The sequence below is a fragment of the Elephas maximus genome, chromosome 17, assembly GCF_024166365.1.
Source record: "Elephas maximus indicus isolate mEleMax1 chromosome 17, mEleMax1 primary haplotype, whole genome shotgun sequence".
Taxonomy (NCBI): Eukaryota; Metazoa; Chordata; class Mammalia; order Proboscidea; family Elephantidae; genus Elephas; species Elephas maximus.
In genome coordinates, this window is record NC_064835.1 from 14,214,552 (window position 1) to 14,235,952 (window position 21,401).

Below are 21,401 nucleotides of genomic sequence, written 5' to 3' on the forward strand. Positions count from 1 at the left end.
TAGGGTTGTGGTTTCATGGGACATCCCAGTTAATTGGCCTAACAAGATTCTTAGTGCCTCTATTCCACTTCCTAGTTCAATGCATAGTTCCTGGTGTCATAAAAGCTTGCAAGAGGCCATCAAAGGCACAATAATTGGTCTCTAGTTGCCTGAAAACACAGTAAAAAAAGAGAGTAAGAAACGGGAGGAGGATATGGAATGCGTGGCTAATTGCCTCCGTGAACAACTGCTTCCTTTGCCGTGAGACCAGAAAAACTAGATGGTGCCTGGCTACCATAACAGAACATTTTGATCAAAGATTCATTGAAGAATCCTGATCAAAAAGGGTAAAATGCAGAACAGAATTTCCAATTTTCATGGTCTCTAGACTTCCTGAAGCCATGAAGTTTGGATGAACCCCTGAAACTATTGCCCTGAGATAATCTTTAAACCTTAAACCAACCAAGCAATAGTTTAGCTTAACTGGTAAAAAAGGTCTGCCTTGAGCGTTATGCTCTACCTATATGGGATCAAATTGACAACAGCAACTCGAAAGATTAGATAGAGACCTTATAGGTCAGTGAAGTTAAGTTAATGGGGGAGGAACAAACAAGTCAGAAAAGGAGGGTGAGAATGGCTGCACACCTCAACGAATGTAATCAATGTCTGTAAATTGTACATGTAGAAACTGTTGAATTGATGTATGGTTTGGCTGTGTACATTCTCCACAAAATAAAATTATATTTTAAGAAAAGGCTTTCAGATTAGAAAGGAAGACATAAAGTACTTTATTCATGGACAAGATAATAGCATGCATAAAAAATGATTTTAAAAAGCTAACCCAAAAACCCAAACATGTTAGAAATAAGTGAATTTACCCAGGTCACAGGATACAATTTCAACATTAAAACAATCATTGTATTGCTATATGCTACCAATAAACGGAAACCCTAGTGGCATAGTGGTTAAGAACTATGGCTGCTAACCAAAAGGTCGCCAGTTAGAATCCACCAGGCTCTCCTTGGAAACTCTGTGGGGCAGTTCTACTGTGTTCTATAGGGTCACTATGAGTCAGAATCGACTTGAAACAATTGGAAATGGTTTTTTAAAGTGTTATTTACAATAGTGTAAAGAAAAATCCTTAGAGATGAACTCAATGAATGATATGCAAGACCACCCCACTGAGAACTACTGAGAATTTAAATGAGGCCTGAATAAGCGGAGAGCTATACCATGATAATCGATTATTTGCTATATTGGGGAGGTCATAGGAAATGAGATCACTGTACATTATTTATGGTTGCTTTTTGTAAATAAACAGTGTTTAAACTGTTATACAATAATATGATAATAATAATAAACCAGCTGCCATCTAATTGACCCTGACTCATGGCAACCGCATGTGTGTCAGAGTAGAACTGTGCTCCATAGGGTTTTCAATGGCTGATTTTTCAGAAGTAGATCTCCATGCCTTTCTTCTGAGGTACATGTGGGTGGACTTGAACCTTCAACCTTTCAGTTAGCAGCCAAGCATGTTGATCATTTTCACCACCCTGGGACTCCATGATAATAACTCATAAGCTCCTCAGAAGACAGGCCTGGGGATCTGCTTCCCAGAGGTCACAGCCCTGAAAAGCCTATGGAGCAGTTCCACTCTGCACACAAGGAGTCGACATGTTGGACTGACTGGACAGTAAGTAACAATAATGATCACTTATTAGTGGGAGGTGTGACTAACAAATTACATTCCTAAAAGGCAGCTCTGGTTGTGGCACTCCTCTGCTCAAAAACTTCTTGCTTGTAGGATCAATCACAAACTGCCCTGGAATTCACAGGCTCTCCACTATTGGCTCCAAGCTCCCTTCCTCTATTTACCTCACACAATTCCACCCATATATATTTTATACGCCAGCCACCCTAGATTCCTTGCCATCTCCCAATTTGGATTAAGACTTTGACCTTAAAGCCTTGGCTCATGATATTGCTTCCATTTAGACCACTCTGCTCCCTGCCCTACCAGCCACCCTGTAGGATGGCTCCTGGCTCTTACAGTACTCAATCCAGAGTAGTGCACTTCAGGTACCTAAAGTGGGGTCAATTGTTGCTGAATGACTAAGAGAAGTAAAGTGTCATTGATACAAGTCTCAGAGAAGAGGCTCAATAGAAGTATTCGATTGTGAATAAAGACAAATGGGGAATCAAATGTATGTTTAAACAAAGAAGGCAAATCCACTTAATTGGCAGGCCCCTGTAGCAACAAACTGTCATAATGAGCCAAATACACAATCATTCCAATTTTGGAGAATTCCAAGAAATTTAGCAATTGATTTATTTATTTGTTTCTTCTATTTTCTTGTTTGTTACAGAATCAGATTTTTTTTTTTTTTTTAGTATGTATGTGGTGAGTGAAGATTTGAATTGATTCATTGATTGAATGTCCTCTTTTCTAGCCATAGTACACTTTTGCAATCCTCTAGGCCAGGAGCCTCAAATCTATTGTTTTAAATGGTTCCCACTGATGCAGGGTATTGCCATATACCCAGGGCCACTTTTATGGGCATACAGCCTGTGCAATTGCACAGGACCCCACGCTGAGAAGGACCTTGTGCTTGGTTTAACGCTCTGTTGCCACCATCTTGAAATTCTCATTAATTTTTGAACAAAGGGCCCTGCATTTTCATTTTGCTCTAGGCAAATTATGTAGCTGGTCCTGTGTGTATCACCCCTCATACTCCATCATTCCCTCCCTCCTTCCTTGCACCTCTTCAGCCATAAGATTATTTCAGTGGCTAGAAAGAGCTAGAAACCTTTATATATTTGGAACAGTAAAGGCTGCATCTCTTCACACCTCCATCCTTTAGAATTCCTGTTCAGGCCTCCCACTATGATCCCTAGTAGGAAAGTCTGAAGACTTCTAACAGAGTCAAAATTCCTCGTTATATCTGAGGAAATCAAGGGCCAGAGAGGGGAGGACCTCTGGTCAGCAGCTAATCCACAGCCACTACTTAAATGTCAATTTCCAGGTACCTTTGTTGTTGTTGTTAGCTGCCGTCGAGTCAGCCCGGACTCATGACAACGCCATGCACAATGGAAAGAAACGCTGCCTGATCCCAAGCCATCTTCTTGATCAGCTGTGGATTGGGCCATTGTGATGTGTGAGGTTTTAACTGGCTGACTTTCAAAAGTACATCACCAGGCCTTTCCTCCTAGTCCATCTTAGACTGGAAGTCTGCTGAAACCTGTTCAGAATCATAGCAAAGGGCAAGCCTCAACTGACAGACGGGTGGTGGCTGTGTGTGAGGTGCATTGACAGGGAATCGAACCCATGACTCCTGCATAAAAGGATAGAATTCCACCACTGACCAACCAGTGCACCCACTCAGGTATCTCCTCCTTCTGTTATGCCAAATAATTAATAATAGGAAGCACTAAAGGAGAATGAAATCAGGGCAGTTAATGGCCAGTCACTCCAGCCAGGCAGGATAGAGGATACGGACCTATTCCTTAGCTCAGGTAGAGGCTGGCCGTAATCCTAAGGAGAACTCCATGTTCCTGACCTCTCTTAAACAGCCATACTCCCACCTCCCTCTCCAGTTCAATATCATAGACTCTGAAGGGTTAAAATGTCTTTGAGGTTATTTAGCTCCATCCCCTACTCACAACTTCTTAAAAGGTAATCTGTAAATCACTGGGAATCTAGCTTTTTGAATTGAAGCCTGTTTCATTTTTGGAGCACTTTGGTTACTAGAAAGTATTTATTTAGGACCGACATCTGCCTCTCTACAAATTCAAACCATAGGAATTAATGCCCCTACAAAACGATAAATATCAGCTCTACTTCTTTCTCCACATAAGAGCTTTTCAAATAATTGAAAATAGCTGTTACATCCACCACCCCTTCCCCAGGCTATTTCTTCCCCACTAGTTGAACAACTAATTCTCTACAATGTTCCATAGTGATGCTGTTGCCAAACACTCCCTTACCCTCCTGTCTTCTCTCTGGCTATCCTTGAAGCTATTAAAAGACTATTAGGTTATAAAAAGGAAACAAATAAGGAAAAGCAAAGGTATCATGGCATGTGTTTTTGTTTTCTGATTAGGAAACAAATAATAAAGTTCTAGAACCAGAGAGCCTGTGGCCAAGATTATGGGAAAACAGTAGATACATAAGTCAAGGATCTGGGTTCCAAGTGACCAAACCCATCTGGGACTTGCTTTAAACAAACAGAGTATCTTGATCAGAGAGCAAAGAGCCCTCTTCCCCTTCAGTTCCAGTTGGAAAAGTTTCAGGAAAAGACTCTGATGGACTAAATGTGTCACTGCTTGGCTTTGGGCTAGGGAGTTAGGGTTGAGTAAGAAGAGGAGAATGCCTCTTGGATTTCATGGCTGGAGCAGGGGAAAAAGCATTACCAGGAGGGACACAGACATTTCTCCCACAAGGGAAAGGTGCTGGGCAAACAAAAGATAAATGTGTCACAAATTAAAACGATAATGAGATATTGCTACACATCTATTAAAATGGCTAAAATTAAAATACTGACAACAACAAATGGTGAGGATACGGAGCAACAGGAACTCTCATTCATTGCTAGTCAGAATTCAAAACGGTAAAGCCAGTTTGGAAGACAGTCTAGCAGTTTCTTTCAAAGCTAAACATAGGCTTACCATATGATCCAGCAATCACGCTCCTAGGTATTCACCAAGTGAGTTGAAAATGTATGTCCATGTAAAAATCTGCACATAAATGTTCATATAAGCTCTATTCATAATTGCCAAGAATTGGAAGTGACCAAGATGCCCTTCAATAGGTGAATGGATAAACTGTAATATATCCAGTGATAAAAAGTAATGTATGAAGACATGGAGGAACACTAAATGCAAATTGCTAAATACAGAAGCCAGCCTGAAAAAGTTACATACTGAATGACTTCGACTATATGGCATTCTGGAAAAGGCAGAGCAAAAAAAAAAAAAAAAAAAATTTTTTTTTTTTTGAGAGACAGTAAAAGAATCAGTGGTTACTAGGGGTTCAGAATGGAGTGAGGTGGGAAGGATAAACAGATAGAACATAGGGCATTTTTCTGGTCAGTAAAACTATACTGTATGATATTGTAAGGGTGAACACACGACATTATGAATTTGTCAAAACCCGTAGAACCGTATAACACAAAGAGTGAAACTTAATATAAGCTATAGACTTTCATAATAATAATATACCAACATTGGCTCATCGACTGAAACAAATACACCGCAAGAGTACAGGGGCAGAGAGGGGACATACGGGAACTCTGTACTTTCTGCACAATTTTCTGTAAATTTAAAACTGCCCTAAAAAATAAAATCTATTAAAAAAACAAATGTGCCATATAGCAGATAAGCCATAAATTCAAAGAAACACACTAAAGATTATTAATCAAAGGAAAAGGAAAGTAGAGAGAATTATAAGAATAGGGCTGGTATGACCGCAGCAATGCTAGAAAGTTTTAAATTGGCTAATGAATAACATACATAGTTTTTAAAAATATATTTTAAATGAGTAATGTGGAAATAAAATGTTCAGTGTACTGAATTTTTAATTGCTATGTAGTAAAAAAATTTTTTTTTATGTAGTACTAAAACGTGGTATCACAATTGGAGGAAGACTCATTAACAACCTGCGTTATGCAGATGACACAACCTTGCTTGCTGAAAGCAAAGAGGACTTGAAGCACTTACTGATGAAGATCAAAGACTACAGCCTTCAGTATGGATTATACCCCAACATAAAGAAAACAAAAATCCTCACAACGGGACCAATAAGCAACACCACGATAAACAGAGAAAAGATTGAAGTTGTTAAGGATTTCATTTTACTTGGATGCACAATCAACAGCCATGGAAGCAGCAGTCGAGAAATCAAGAGACTCATTGCACTGGGCAAATGTGCAACAAAAGATCTCTTTAAAGTGTTAAAAAGCAAAGATGTCACCTTGAAGACTAAGGTGCACCTGACGCAAGTCATGGTATTTTCAATTGCATCATGTGCATGTGAAAGCTGGACAATGAATAAGGAAGACCGAAGAAGAATTGACACCTTTGAATTGTGATGCTGGTGAAGAATATTGAATATACCATGGACTGCCAAAAGAACCAACAAATCTGTCCTGGAAGAAGTACAACCAGAATGCTCCTTAGAAGCAAGGATGGTGAGACTGCGTCTTACATACTTTGGACATGTTTTCAGGAAGGATCAGTCCTTGGAGAAGGACATCATGCTTTGTAAAGTACAGGGTCAGTGGAAAAGAGGAAGACCCTCAACCAGATGGATTGACACAGTGGCCACAACAATGGGCTCAAGCATAACAACGATTGTAAGGATGGTGCAGGACCAGGCGGTGTTTTGTTCTGTGGTATATAGGCTTGCTGTGAGTCAGAACTGACTTCACAGCACCTAACTACAAACAAAATGGAAGCCCTGGTGGTGTAGGGGTTAAGAGCTATGGCTGGCAGTTCAAATCCACCAGCGACTCCTTGGAAACCCTAGGGGTCAGTTCTACTCTGTCCTATAGGGTCGATACGAGTTGGAATTGACTCAATGGCAAAGGCATGTACAAAAATGTATCATTTTGTGATAAAAAAGAATATAGTAATTATTTAAATACATTTTATAATAAATTTCTAAAACCTGTGTGTCTTACTTATGTAGTGCTGCTGTAACAGAAATACCACAAAAGGATGGTTTTAATAAACAGAAATTTATTTTCTCATAGTTGAGGAAGCTAGAAGTCTGAATTGAGGTCACTGGCTCTAAGGGAAGGCTTTCTGTCTCTGTCAGCCGTGGGGGAAAGTCCTCTTCTCTTCAGTTTCTGTTCCCTGGTTCCTTGGAGATCTCCAAGTGGCTTGATATCAATCTTCCCCCATCTCTGCTTCTTTCTCCTTTTATCTCTTATCAGATAAAAGGTGATGCAGGCCACACCTGCAGATCAGATCAGGACTGTGACCAGAGTAAGGGTGTTGCATCCCACCCTAATCCTGCCTCATTAACATAACAGAAAACTCACTCCCAAATGGGGCCTTACCCACAGGCATAAACCAAAAAAAAAAAAAAACCAAACCCAGTGCCGTTGAGTCAATTCCGACTCATAGCAACCCTATAGGACAGGGTAGAACTGCCCCATAGAGTTTCCAAGGAGCACCTGGCGGATTCGAACTGCCAACCCTTTGGTTAGCAGCTGTAGGACTTAACCACTATGCCACCAGGGTTTCCAAATCACAAGCATAGAGGCTAGAATTTACAACACACCACAAAATGGAGGATAATCAGATTAAAAAAAGTGGAAAACAACCACACAATACCGGGAATCATGGCCTAGCCAAGTAGACACATATTTTGGGGTGATACAATTCAATCCAAGATACTGTGCTAATGGCATGGGTTAATATATAAATGAAGCCGTCTTGAAAATTAAAACCAAAACTGAAACAACTATGACCACATGTAAGTGGAAAGAGTTGACATTCAGGTGGTAGGCCCTGGCTGAAAGACTGTTGCTCTCCTGCCCTCGGCCATGAGCCTAAGGGCCAGGCACAGAACTCCTGCTGTGGGCAGGCACTCAGGCTGCATTCCTAATGCACTTGTTTTCTTGAGCATTGGGAAAACCCAGGGGAGGACACTTCATTTGGCCAATTAAAGATGGGCTTTGGTTAAATGCCACCCCAGAGCCCACAGACCACAGGTTTGTACATTAGCAGCTGCCATGAGCCAATAAAACCCAAACCAAACCCAGAGAGACTCAGAGCAACCCTATAGGGCAGGGTGGAACTGCCCCACAGGATTTCCAAGGCTGTGATCTTTACAGAAGCAGACTGCCACATTGTTCTCCAACACAGTGGCTGGTGGGTTCAAACCGCCAGTCTTTCAGTTAGCAGCCAAGCACCTAACCACTGTGCCACCAGGGCTCCTTATCATGAGCCAATAAAGCAGCTAAAATGTCAGCAAGCAGGGCCACAGAGTGGTTCTAGTTTCCCTGTGGTTTGAGTCTGTTGAATTAACAGCCCAAATCCAACCACACAGGCCTGGAACAGCGTGGAAGGGAGGGAGAGGAAGTTAGCCAATGTTGGACACGCCAGTCAACTTTCTAACAAAATGTGCAGAAAGGGGCAAGAGAGACCCTTGCCAAGAGAAAGCTTGCTTTCTATGACTATTTCTCATGGAGACATAATGCACTAGCCGACCAAATGCTCCCACTGACCCAACACAAATGTTTCCTGTCCCCTCCAAATGTACAGAGCCATTGCTTTTACTGGGGCCTCTTTAACTGAAGGGAGATCTGTAAGGCTACCTGATAGATAATTATGGCTTGGGGCTTTTTGGCTAGCTTGTCGTATTCTCTCAGAGGGATTTGCTTGTTTACACAAAATGGAAAAATGCTGTTAAACACTGAACTTTTTGATATGTTCGTTTCCAAAGAGAACCACTATGGGCATTTAAAAAATCAATCAGCAAATATTTACGGAGCAGCTACTACCTGCAAGGTACTGTGCTAAGCTGTTATGGATTCACAGGAATGGTGCAATTAAGCTATAAGTATGAGATGAACTATGGTATTTTACAACCAATACACCTAAATTTATATATCAAGTGAATATTATCTTTTCCAGAAAAATTATTTCAGGAGACAATATCTTAATCCAATATTGTTATCTGCCCTGAAAGCATTTTTAGAATATCTTTTTTGGGGGTATCACCTTCAGGGTCTATGGTTTTTATGGATAGGTACTAGAATGTATTATTTTGTGATAGAATATAAAAATTATTTAACTACATTTCATGAATATTCTTTTGAATATTCTTGATATTAGCAAAGCTACTGAGAGTAGATAAAAAACCGAAGAATATATTTTTTGATAAAAAAAGAAATGAAATGACACAAAGGCTAACGTGTGAATGTTCAGAACAGCTTTACACACGATAGCCCAAAAGTGGAAGCAGCGGAAATGTCCATCAAGTGATGATGGAAAAGCAAAATGTTGTTTACCCATGCAATCGAATATTATTCAGCCATAAAGAGAAATGAAATTCTGATGCATGCTATAACATGGATGAACCTTGAAACCATTATACTAAGTGAAAGAAGCCACTCACAAAAGACCATATATTGTGTGATTCCATTTATATGAAACGTCCAGAAAAGGTAAATCTATTTTTTATAGAGACAGAAAGTAGGTTAGGGTTTCCTGGGTCTAAGGGTGGTTGTGCAGTGGTTAAGAGAATGGCTGCTCACCAAAAAGGCTGGCAGTTCAAATCCACCAGCCACTCCTTTGGAAACCCTACAGGGCAGTTCTGCTCTGTTCTACAGGGTTGCTATGAGTCAGAATCAACTTGGCGGCAATGGGTTTGGGGGTAAGGAGGGTGAGACAGATAATGGAAGTATTTAAAAATTGGATCACGGTGATGGTTACATGACTGTAAATTTAATAAAAATCACTGAATTAAATTAAAATACATGCATTTTATTATATGTAAATTATACTTCAATAAACCTTTTTATTTAAAAAGAAATGAAGTGTGATAATTATTGTCATGGATTGAATTGTGTTCCCCCAAAATATGTGTATCAATTTGGCTAGGTCATGATTCCCAGAATTGTATGATTGCCTACCAATTTGTCACCTGATGTGATTTCTCTATGTGCTGTAAATCCTATCTCTATGATGTAACGAGATGGATTAATGGCAGTTTCACTGACAAGATCTACAAGATTAGATAGTGTCTTAAGCCAATCTCTTTTGAGATATAAAAGAGAGAAGTGAGCAGAGAGATATGGGGACCACCAAGAAAGCGACCCTGGGAGCAGAGTGTATCCTTTGGACCTGAGGTTCCTGCATGGAGAAGTTCCCAGGCCAAGAGAAGAGTGATAACAAGGACCTTCCTCCAAAGCTGATAGAGAGAGAAAGCCTTCCCCTGGAGTTGATGCCCTGAATTCGGACTTGTAGCCTACTAGGCTGTGAGAGAATAAATTTCTCTTTGCTAAAGCCATCCACTTGTGGTATTTCTGTTATAGCAGCACTAGATGACTAAGACAATTATTAAGTATCCGAACTGATTTTTTTTGGGGTGGGTGGGAGAAGGTGGCTTGTGAACCAATTTTAAAGTGAATTTAGTAAATGGAGAGAGTTAGAAAATTCCACTCCCACCCCCACCCCCACACTAAAAGTTCCAAATCAGGCAATGGCAGTACCTTAAGAATAAGCGTATATCACTATCCAGGGTGGCTGACAGGCAATTCTCATTTGCAGACAGTCTGATGGGCACACTGCAGAAGTACTGTAACAGGGAGCCTCTGCCTTTCCCCAAGCTTATAGTCGAGTGGGGACACAAGACAAATATAAATTACTGATGCTTATTGATAAATAAAGGTGAAATAAATTAGCTAATGTCAGATAAGCTAAAGTACCTTTTCTCTTTTCGAAGCGTGAATTGAGGGAAGAGTAAGAAATAGGCTTTCTTTTTCATGGCCTGTTTGCAAATTCCCTACATACAGGAATTAGAAAGATCAATTATGCGAAAGAGAAAAAAAAAATCACCAAATGAGGACATACCATTCGCCCTCCTTCCTCCCTGTCCCAAACGTTGCTGTAGCAACGTGCAAGCTTCCACTCTAGTCCTTTTGCCCCAAGTCCAGGACATTTTCAAAGTCCCAAATAAATAAATTCCAAGCTGTAGCCCAAATGAGTGACTGTGCTATGGATCGATTTCAGCTGACACAGGGTGGAACTCTGTCTCTGGCTTCAGTCCCCATTTCCCTCTAGAGCTGAAGGTGGCGGCCTGGGGTTTTATTTTAGTGAATGTACCAGTGACATCTCTCTCCCCTGCCTGCCTTCTGTCTTGAGACCTATTCCCTGAAATCCCAGAATGGTTTTCCTATTGCACCCTGAAGGTTAAACCCATAAGCTATGAGAAGTGACTACTAACCCCAAGCTCCACGCCAGGGTGTGGAAGTGAGAATAGGAATGTATAGGCCCAGTTTTGTATGACTTTGGGAACAGGGTTTCTAAATTACTCGCATAAATGCTAGTTGACTAGTAAAATGCAGGATTGAGTTGTTAAGATCTGCTTCCACTGGCATGGGAAAATGGAGGGACCTGGACTGTAGTTACAGTTCTCTTGAGATGTACGCAGATATGTACTACAAAACCAGATCATCTTTCCATGTCATTGATCTCTTGAGAGATGTGTAAAGAGTCAGAAGAGAAAGGCTCAATAAATGTACATTGTAAAGAAGGCAGAGTTACTTAACACATTACAGTCTGTGGAAACCTAACGTTGCATCAAAACACCAAGCTACTAGTCACCAAGGAGTAAAAGCAGTTGGAGGACTAAGTCTAGAACTTGGAAAGCTGTCGCTGAATGTGCTTACCAACTGAGATCAGTGTCTGAGCTCCAGGCAATTCCAGTTTATTTCAGTACGTCTGATACCGGGAAACCCTGGTGGTGTAGTGGTTAAGAGCTACAGCTGCTAACCAAAAGGCTGGCAGTTCGAAGTCACCAGACCCTCCTTGGAAACCGTATGTGGCAGTTCTACTCTGTCCTATACGGTTGCTATGAGTCGGAATCAACTGGACGGCATCGAGTTTGGTGTTTTGGTTTGGACAGGAGGACAGACTTGACATTTAGTGCCTAAAACCTTAGGTATGAAACAATTGTGAATTAACGACTCTAACACGCGAAAAGGAAACCCTGGTGGTGTAGTGGTTAAGTGTTACGGCTGCTACCCAAGAGGTCGGCAGTTGGAATCAGCCAGGCGCTCCTTGGAAATTCTATGGGGCAATTCTACTCTGTCCTATAGGGTCGCTATGAGTCGGAATCGACTCGATGGCAGTGGGTTTTGTTTAACATGCGAGCAACGAGCCCTAGTGGTGCAGTGGTTAATCAACTGGCTGCTAACTGAAAGGTCAGCGGTTTGAAACTACCAGCTGCTCTGTGGGAGAAAGACGTGGCAGTCCGCTCCCATAAAGGTTACAACCTTGAAAGTTCTATGGAGCAGTTCTACCCTGTCTTATAGGATCACTATGAGTCAGAATTGACTTGACAGCAACAGGTGTTTTTTTTTTTTTAACGTGAGCATATTTCATGGTATTGTGTTAAACCGTTTTGTGTCTGTGACAGCTTTGGGATATAAATATTCAGAAGATACTGATTGTATCTGCTTGAATTCAATCGCTAGTGTTTAGCATAGACTCTACAGGGATGCTTAAATAATATTATTGGATTTTGCTGACTTTATAAACAAAAAAACCAAACCCGTTGCCTTTGAGTCAATTCTGACTCACAGTGACACTACAGAACAGAGTAGAACTGCCCCACAGGGTTTCCAAGGCTATAAATCTTTACAGAAGCAGACTGCCACATTTTTCTCCCTCAGATCGGCTGGGGGTTTTGAGCTGCTGACCTTTCAGTTAGGAGCCGAGCGCTTTAACCACTGTGCCACCAGGACCCGTGTTGACTTTATACCAGTCAGCAATCAACTGATGGGTTAGGGAAAAAAAAAAAAAAAGAAAAAAATTCTCTCTCCCCAATAAAATAAACTATGCTAAGAGTGCCTCCCAGATTTGTCACATAAGTTAGCAGTAAAAAACATATCTCCTTGACAAACTAAGCCATGAAATCCCCATGTCGGTCACCTCTTTTCTAATTATCACTAAAGTGTGACTTAGCTGGATGCACCATAGCTCAGGAGGGAGCATTAAAGCTTAGACATTAACCATGATAATGTCTTAGAGGTACTAAACAGGGTGAAAATGTATTTCCAGGATTGAGCAATTGCCTGCAGATATTCTAGATTTTCTTTGAGGATTATCAGGGACAAGAAGAACTGAAGCAGTACTCAAAGGCAAGAGAAGTGGGAGCCTGAAGTCTACCAGGGATGGTGCCAAGGATCACTGAACCTCAAGAAAAGCAAATGGTTTTCTCAAGAACCAGACAATTATTTCCAGGTCTCTGAAGTCCTGAGTTATGAGAAACATGGATCAGACACCAGAAACCACACCTTAGACATGGCAAAGAGAAGATGAAGTGAGGAACAAAAGGAAAGAAGAGATTGTTGACTCAATGCAAGAGAGAGAAAGAGTTCTAGCGGGAGTCTTGGCTCTGAACCGAAAGGTTGGTGGTTTGAATCTACCCAGAGGCACCTCTGAATTTACAGACCATCTCAAGAATAGATCTGACGCATTAAACACTAATGACCGAAGACTGGATGAGTTGTGCAGGGACATCATACAGGAAGAAAGCAAGAGGGCATTAAATAGACAGGAAAGAAAGAAGAGACCAAAATGGACGTCAAAAGAGAAACTTGCTCTTGAACATTGAGTAGCTAAAGTGAAAGGAAGAAATAATGAAGTAAAAGAGCTGAACAGAAGATTTCAAAGGGCAGCTTGAGAAGACAAAGTATTATAATGAAATGTGCAAAGACCTGGAGATAGAAAACCAAAAGTGAAGAATAGGCTTGGCATTTCTCAAGCTGCAAGAATTGAAGGAAAAATTGAAGCCGCAAGTTGCAATATTGAAGAACTCTACAAGGAAAATATTAGGAAGCATCAAAAGAAGATGGAAGGAATATACAGAGTCACTGTACCAAAAAGAATTGGTCAACATTCAAACATTTCAGAGTGTAGTATACAATCAAGAACGAACGGTAATGAAGGGAGAGGTCCAAGCTGCACTGAAGACATTGGTGGAAAAAATGCCTCCAGGAATTGCAGAAATACCAACTGAGATGTTTCAACGAAGGGAGGCAGTGCTGGAAATGCTCACTTGTCTATGCCAAGAAATTTGGAAGACAGTTACTGGCCAACTAACTGGAAAAGCTCCATATTTGTACCCATTCCAAAGAAAGGTGAGCCAACAGGATGCAGAAATTATCAAATAATATCATCAATACCATATACCAGTAAAATTCTGCTGAAGATCATCCTAAAGCAGCTGCAGCAGTACATCCACAAGGAACTGCCAGAAACTCAAACCAGATTCAGAAGAGGATGTGGAACAAAGGATACTACTGCTGATGTCAGAAGGATCATGGCCGAAAGCAGAGAATAAATACCAGTTTACCTGTGTTTTATTGACTATGCAAAAGCATTAGACTGTGTGGATCTTAACAAATTATGGATAACATTCTGAAGAATGGAAGTTCCAGAAAACTTAATTGTGCTAATGAGGAACCTGTATTTAGACCAAGAGGTAGTTGTTCGAACAGAACAAGCGGATACTGCGTGGTTTAAAGCCAAGACAGTTGTGTGTCAGGGTTGTATCCACCATATTTATTCAATCTGTATGCCAAGCAAATAATCTGAGAAACTGGACTATATAAAGAAGAATGGGGCATGAGGATTGAAGGGAGACTCATTAACAACCTGTGTTATGTAGATGACACAAACTTGCTTGCTGAAAGTGAAGAGAACTTGAAGCACTTACTGATGAAGATCAAAGACCACAGCCTTCAGTATGGAATAGACCTCAACACAAAGAAAACAAAAATTCTCACAACCGGACCAATAAGCAACACCATGATAAATGGAGAAAATACTGAAATTGTCAAGGATTTCATTTTACTTGGATTCACAGTCAACACCCGTGGAAGCAGCAGTCAAGAACTCAAATGACAATTGCATTGGGCAAATCTACTGCAAAAGACTTCTTTAAAATGTTAAAAAGCAAAGATGTCACTTTAAGGACTAAGGTGCGCTTGACCCATGCCATGATGTTTTAAATTGCCTCATATACATGTGAAAGCTGGACAGTGAATAAGGAAAACCGAAGAAGAATTGGTGCCTTTGAATTATGGTGTTGGAGAAGAATATTGAATATACCATGGACTGCCAGAAGAGTGAACAAATCTGTCTTGGAAGAAGTACAGCCAGAATGCTCTTTAGAAGCAAGGATGGTGAGACTTCATATCACATACTTTGTACATATTATCAGGAGGTATCAGTTCCTGGGGAAAGACATCATACTTGGAAAGTAGAGAGTAAATGAAAAAGTGGAAAATCTTCAACGAGATGGATTGACACAGTGGCTACAATAATAGACACAAGCTTAACAACGATTGTGCAGATGGTGCAGGATTGGGCAGTTTCATTCTGTTGCCACTATGAGTACACAGCACCTAACAATAACAGTCACCTCAGAAGAACGGCCTGGATATCTACTTTTGAAAGGTCATAGTCATTGAAAACCCTGTGAAGTACAGTTCTACTCTTAAACACATGGAGTCTCCATGAGTTGGAACAGATTCGGAGTTAACAGATTTTTTTTTTTCCTTTTAGGATGGTGATGTACACGTAGTGGAGGATCAATAAATGATGGATGGATGTTCTGTTAGGCTGGGTTCTCTGTTGAATGAATGAATGATCCAAAAAAAAAAAAAATGCACGTTCTTTCTTATTCTCTACCTTGATTGTTTCTTAGTTTTATGCCCAGAATTTTCATTGGCTAAAGAGAAGTGGCCACTAGCCAGACACACAGACCTGTTCTGCAAAAAATGTACACACTCCCCAATGTTTCTCCTTCTCTTACTGCTTATCTGAGTAAACGGCACCATAGTCCAAAAACCTGGATGTCACTTATGATGCCTCTCTTTTCCTGACCTCCCATACAGCATCAGCTAGTCCTGTAGCATCCACCTTGATAACACATATATCATACACTTTTCCTGACCAAGCCACCATCCTCTTTCACTTAGCCTCCTAACTGGTCTCCTCTACTCTATCCTTGGCCCATCCCCATCACCACCCAATTTGCACATAATAGCCAGAGAGGTTAAAAAAAAAAAAGAAGTTATATAAGATTGTATAACTACCCTGCCTAAAAGTCCTTCCTTGGCTACCCAAATTTCCTGTTATAGATCCCAGAACTCTGCATGCTCAGCCCTGCCCACCTCTTCAGACTCATCCTGCTTCACTCTCCCTTGTGCCCCAGTCCCATGGTTTTCATACAATGAAACTCTCCTACTTGCTTCCTCTAGTCCTGCTTTGTAGGGCTGGTTCCTAAAAGCCATTCTTTAGGTCTCAACTCATATGTCACCTTCTTAAAGAGGCATTCAGATACCAGCCTGTCTTAAGGAGGTCTCATCATCTTATTTTCTATCTTACCACCCTGTTTTTTACTTCCAGTAGTTTCAGTTACTAATTACTTTATTTAGTTGTCTACTTACTTGTTTAGGTATAGCTTTATAAGGCGGTGATTACATCTCATTATTTTATTACTGTATCATGGCATGTTCTACATATTATTTATATTTACACATTTATAGAAAGATTGAATGAAAAATGAATGAAAGCACAAATGGATTGGTGGACGGATGAAGCAAGACGTGTTAGCACCTGACTCTACTTTTCTTCTTAGAACTACCCTACTGTGAGAAGAGCTTCATTTGATTCTGGTAAGAATTGGTGAAAACAAAGGCCAGGCAATACTGTATGAGCTTCTGGCGTCTGTTTCTCACAGCTAGGAAGCCCTGGAAAACTCTCTCTACAGAGTCCAGCAATGGCCCATCCATTCTCTGTAGAGAAGTATAGAATGTTAGAACTCAAAGAGGCCTTAGAGGTTATCCACAATAGCTAAACACCCCCTCACTGACCAGAATAGAAAACTGAGGTCAGAGAAGAGACTCAATAAGCTTAGAATCACACACATAACTTGTAGCAGAATTACAATTAGAATCCCAAAATTCTTCCTAAACCTTGGGTACCCCTAAATAATCTTTAATTGGTATCAATGTATTTGACATCATTGTATTAGTTGGCCTTGTCCTAGGTTTGTGATACTCAACCAAAATAATGAAGCTCACAACGTAGATCTGTGTCTAATTCTTCCACCACTGATATCAGACTATGTGTCCAGCGTTGGAAGCCTGAGTGATCAGTGTTTAAGGGTAGAGATTCTAGGGCTTACCAATAATTGGGTGATTATTGGGAAAGCCAACTTGGAAGTGTCAATCCAGAATGGAAAAGTTGAATGGAAAATGGAAGCTGAAGTCAGGAGCCTGGAGCCAAGTGTTCACAGTCCAAATAGACCTTAGGTATTATCCAACCCCTTTTCCTATTAGAACTGAAAGAGTTAGATTAGTGGAGTTTCGGACAGAAAGATGGATCACAGTTGACAAAGAAGAGGTGAGGAGAGTGAAGACATGAGAAGGAGGATGTCACAGGAATGAGCCCAAGAAATAGGGAGTCTGTGGGCCCATCCTTTAATTGAGCCCTCAGGAACACCTCTCTGTGTAACGGTGACATCTTGGAAAATATACCAGGCCAGAGAACTTGCACCCTTTTCTCTCCTGGGACTTTTTCTCATCTCCATACCCAGCAGTGAGTGCACCTTTACTTTCTTTCTCTAATCCTCTAATCAAATCTTGCTCTTTGAAAAGAGCCCAGTGGCAATGATACATATCTTACTACGCCTGGCAAGAAAGGTTTTATACCACCTCTCAAAGCCTGATTGATTGGTAGTGTCTGTCTAGAGCCTGGTGTTGAGAAATCCAGGCACACTTCAGGCTGAATGAGAAACTCTACTTTGACCGATTAATAATGTCCATCATGGGTTAGGGAAGAAGCAGTGATTACGTGTGTGTCATATTCATCACCCCTGGCTGTGTTAATATATTTACGCTCGTTTTTTTACTTTCCCCAAGATTATCTGCAATTTTGATCTTTTTACTAATTTGGTATAAAAGATTGCCTTCTGGAAAAAAAATTTTCAGATGTCAACAACAAACAGGAAAGATATTTCATGGACTCAGTAGTTTTTACAATCACATCACTAAGGAAACAAATATTTTTTTAAAGATCTACAAGCATCCCTAAGTGCTTCTGAATACCTATCTTATTTAGGCATCCCATAAACCCTCGAGAATTTGTTATCATTTTTTATATGAGGAAATTAAACTTTAAAAAAATTGACACGTACCCCAGAGAGAAAAAATAGCAGAGTTGGAACTTTACCTCTGCTCTGACAATTTGCGGCGCCCAGAATCTTTCACGACACCAGCAAATGAGTTCCTCTCTTGTCATTGCTTAAACCAGGCCTGGGGATGAAGGGAGAGAGAAGGGAGGGTTACCCTGCCCTACAGTCATCACCTCATAGGGGAAGCAAGAGACATGTTTACACCCTAAGACTCATGAACCTTTAAAACTCATGTGAACAAGAGAAGGTAAACCCTAATTGGAACTGTAGAGCTGGGGGCGATTAATCAAGGAAGACTTCCTAAAGGGAATAATTTCAGATTCCTAAAGGGAATAATAGTTAGGGTTTTGAAAGCGCACCAATGCAAGGGTGGACTGCGGGTGGGAGGATTTTAAGAAAAAGAAAGTGAGAATCTCATTCATAAGTTCACTAGTTCTTGTTTTTCACACGGCCCGTGTATGCAAATTTATTTGATGTGAGAAGCTATATAGAGAAACGACCTTTCATTTCTACTGGAAAAGTCTATTATGTTTTGTTTAAATGGCTGAAGCTTTAGGGAGTCTGCAAGGGTTAATAAGCAAAAATTGGCCATTAAATTGGAACTACTTAATAGATGAGTTCGAAAAGCTGTCAGAAAACCTTCTCACTAAAAAGAAAGGGGGCAGTATAGAATTACCACAGAGGAATTATGGACAAGATGGCTGCCATCTATTTTTTCTCTGCTTTTTCAACCTTTCCCCAAAGGAAAGAGACAGTAGATTCAGGAACTGAGAGTATGCAAGATTAACTGGCTAATGTACATGATGTAATCTGGGCCAAGACCCTTTCTTTGTCTGTCAGATAGGCATGTCTTTAGTTACTATCTGAAGTGGAGGCCCATTTAGGGAGGAAGTGCATGGAGTGACTCTCCAATTTTTTAATCTAAGTCATCATCTACAGGTCCTTACCACTCAACAGTCTACCATGAAGTACAGTCTTAGTCCTAGATGCCACCAACTCCCCTGCCCTCCTTTTCCCAAACTGAATACACACCAAACTCCGTGAAACATTAAAGGAGATTTATACCGTAGGCTGTAGAAAAATGTTCCAACAAATGGAGTTGGGAGCCGTGGTGGTTAGCTGCTCGCTGTTTTCTGTCCTCTAAGCCTTCCCTCTAAGCCCTTTCCCCCACAGCACGAGATTATTGTGGGCGTAGGTCCCAAGCTGTCCAATCAGAATACCCCATCCTCCTGGATACGCAAAGACGGGCGTATGACCTCTGCAGGGTCCTCCTCAGAGCGTGGACTGAATGATATGCTGGGGGAATAAAAGACTCTTTTTTCCAGGATTGTTACCTTTAAGGATGATATAAACCAGGGACAACTGGTAATCATGTTTGCTCTCACATGGAGGAAATCTGCCTGGAGCCAGAAGAACTAAATGCCTATGGAACTAAGAGGTAGCAAAAAAAAAGTCCTGGATCCAGCTGTGCTTAAAGTCAGTTTACCTCTTGAATTTGGTTACATGAGCCCGTATATTCTTTTTTACACTTAAACTTGTTTTTGTTTCTACTGTTTACATTCAGAAGACTCCTAAGTAATACTGGAGAGGGAGACAATGGGAGATCAAGCGTTGTGCCTTATGTAGATAACGTGCTCCTTGGTGCTACGCATATATACCAAGGGTTGGCCCTTCTTGCTTAGGCTTACAGAGGGTGTCCCTCATGGATAGTCCCTTGTTCCTAACTTTGTATCTTCTTTCTCATTTTCATTAGCCGTCTCCTTTTAACCCCTTTCTCCTTCTGATTCCCCTTCCTAATTCCCTTTTCCCTTGGAATCGATCATCTCCTGTAGAGAAATAGCCAAATTTCAGTCTCCCTAAGTTTTTTCCTATAAATGGCAAATTTCACATGCTCGGCCTTCCAGGATGTTGGTGGCTTCATCCACACACAGTACTGCTGCTTTGCTGTGTGTAGGCGGAGTTACTGTGCAGGAGTCACGGAGTCACTGTGACACTGTGGCCCTGGTGTCAGAGTCCATGGGACCTTCCAGATAAGGAAGCAGTTCAAGCACTAGTCCTGAGGATATAGGAAGGGACAAGAGTGCTTACTCTTGGTGTATCTATAACTCAATGCATCTCATCAACTCAAGGAGCCACTTAGTCATAAAACCCTTTTCCTAGTCTAAATAAATTCCTATTCCCTTATTATCATAAGTTTGACGCTTTCCTGAGAGCAATAATCCTGGCCTTATTTTGCTAAGAAAGTATTTATCCTGTCACTATCCTGAATTGTATCTGAAATTGATGGGCAAAAATCCCTAAATTAACAGACGATATTCCCACAGCCCACAAACAATAAGTAGCTCAGGGCCCCCCAGGTCATTTCTTCCTAACTACTTGTTTCTCCTGTAATATTGCTGGCATGGGTAAAAGTAAGAGGTTGGATAGCTAACACTCAGCAGTGTGAGAAATAAAATATTCAAGAAAACTTGCTTAAAATAGCTTTTGATCTTAAGCTGACCTGATGCTTAAAAATCAGAAATTAAAACAAATAGGCATATGCACAGAAAGGCTTTTTGACTCCACGAAAAAAATTCAGGATGAAGTTAGAAGGTCTTTTAGGAGATTCTTGTCTATTTAAGCCTGGAGGGAAATCCAAAGTTAGTTTGAAAAGTGATTGAGAATAATTAAAAGGAAAGGAGAAAGGAATCAAATAATACCAGTGCAAACGGTTAAGCACTTGCCTACTAACTAAAAGCTTGGCCTTTTAAATCCACCCAGAAGTGCCTTAGAAGGATAGCCTGGCAATCTGCTTCTGAAATGTCACAGCCATTGAAAACTCCATGGAGCACAGTTCTACTCTGACACACATGGGGTCGCTATGGGTCAGAATCAACTGATGGCAACTGGGCTTTTTTATTTAAAAATTTTTTTATTCTTGTACTTTAGATGAAGGTTTACAGAACAAATTAGTTTCTCCTTAAACAATTTAGTACACATATTGTTTTGTGATGCTGGTTACCAACCCCACGACGCATCAACACTCTCCCTTCTCAACCTTGGGTTCCCTATTACCGGCTTTCCTGTCCCCTCCTGCCTTCTAGTCCTTGCCCCTGGGCTGGAGTGCCCCTTTAGTCTTATTTTATGGGTCTGTCTAATCATCGATTGAAGGGCGAACCTCAGGAGTGACTTCATTACTGAGCTAAAAGGGTGTCTAGGGGCCATACTTTCAGGGTTTCTCCAGTCTCTGTTAGGCCAGTAAGTCTGGTCCTTTTCTTTTTTTTTTTTTGTGAGTTAGAATTTTGTTCTACATCTTTCTCCAGCTCTATCTGGGACCCTCTGTTGTGATCCCTGTCAGAGTAGTCAGTGGTGGTAGCTGGGTACCATCTAGTTGTGCTGGACTCAGTCTGGTGGAGGCTGTGGTAGTCGTGGTCCATTAGTCCTTTGGACTAATCTTTCCCTCATACTTTGGTTTTCTTCATTCTCCCTTGCTCCCAATGGGGTG